The sequence below is a fragment of the Octopus bimaculoides genome, chromosome 14 (genome assembly GCF_001194135.2).
Source record: "Octopus bimaculoides isolate UCB-OBI-ISO-001 chromosome 14, ASM119413v2, whole genome shotgun sequence".
Lineage (NCBI taxonomy): Eukaryota > Metazoa > Mollusca > Cephalopoda > Octopoda > Octopodidae > Octopus > Octopus bimaculoides.
In genome coordinates, this window is record NC_068994.1 from 19,142,884 (window position 1) to 19,143,828 (window position 945).

Consider the following 945-nt stretch of genomic DNA (forward strand, 5'->3'; position numbering starts at 1 on the left):
ATTTTCATGAGGGTGTGAACCAAATGATATTTCAATGCTTCTCCCATTTTTTGCAGTGGGATGAAATCATATATGATTTTATCCTTGAAATGAACAAGGATTTACTATATTGTCTTCAGAAATGTTGTCCAGAAATGTGGATACATGCATACTCTCCCAACAAAAGGTGTATGGTAGTTTAAAAATTGCAGTATTGTTGTTCAGCTAAATTATAAATCAATTTTGCAATAACATAAATCAATTTTATATTGAGTCACTGAGTGCTAACTTTTGGAATTTGTATCTTGATGGATCAATATATATATATATATATATATATATATATATATATATATATATATATATATATATATATATAAATGAAATTAAAAAATATGAGCTAAGAGAAATGACTCAAAGTGGCATGTGACATATATCTGAAGAACAAAGCTGAATAAGAGTATATCAAACATCATTCAAGATAGATGCAAGATTTATTGGAATTATTGCTGCATACAGGAAAAAGTAGAACAATCCCTGGTGGCAAATGGGATCAACTTCAAATGTTAAGGGAGATAATCTCAAAAAGCAAGACATTACTCTGTCAAATGTAATGCCTATTTATTTGCATTGTTTTCAAGTAATAAGGTATTATCTTGAGCTTCAAGATTTTGATGGTGTGATTGAATATTTTTAGAATGACACCATCTGAAAATGGTTAGATCTGACCAGTTTGAATATAAAACAGGTTGTCTATTTGGGTTGGTTTAAATGCTAAAGGGTTAAAAGAAGTCTTGTCTGGAGACAAGAAGACAACTACGGCCATTAATGAAAATGAATGCCATCTACCAATTTGTTCTAGCAATAACACATGATTCCAGGAGATATACTGACTTCATGTACCTTTGGTCCTACTTTGCTAACAGTAAGCAAGACTTACTTATGTACAAGGAACAAGCCTGGCGT

The 945-nt window shown here is 30.8% G+C and overlaps 1 protein-coding gene across 1 annotated transcript in view; it reads right to left on the reverse strand.

The window, feature by feature from the left end:
• Positions 1-454: 454 nt before the first annotated feature.
• Positions 455-945, reverse strand: part of LOC106874077 (disintegrin and metalloproteinase domain-containing protein 12) — a 351,070-nt gene continuing 350,579 nt past the window's right edge. Inside the window, exon 21 of the mRNA XM_014921671.2 lies at positions 455-945. This exon is cut by the window's right edge and continues 6,443 nt beyond it. The gene's annotated coding sequence lies outside the window, so the exon portion shown is untranslated.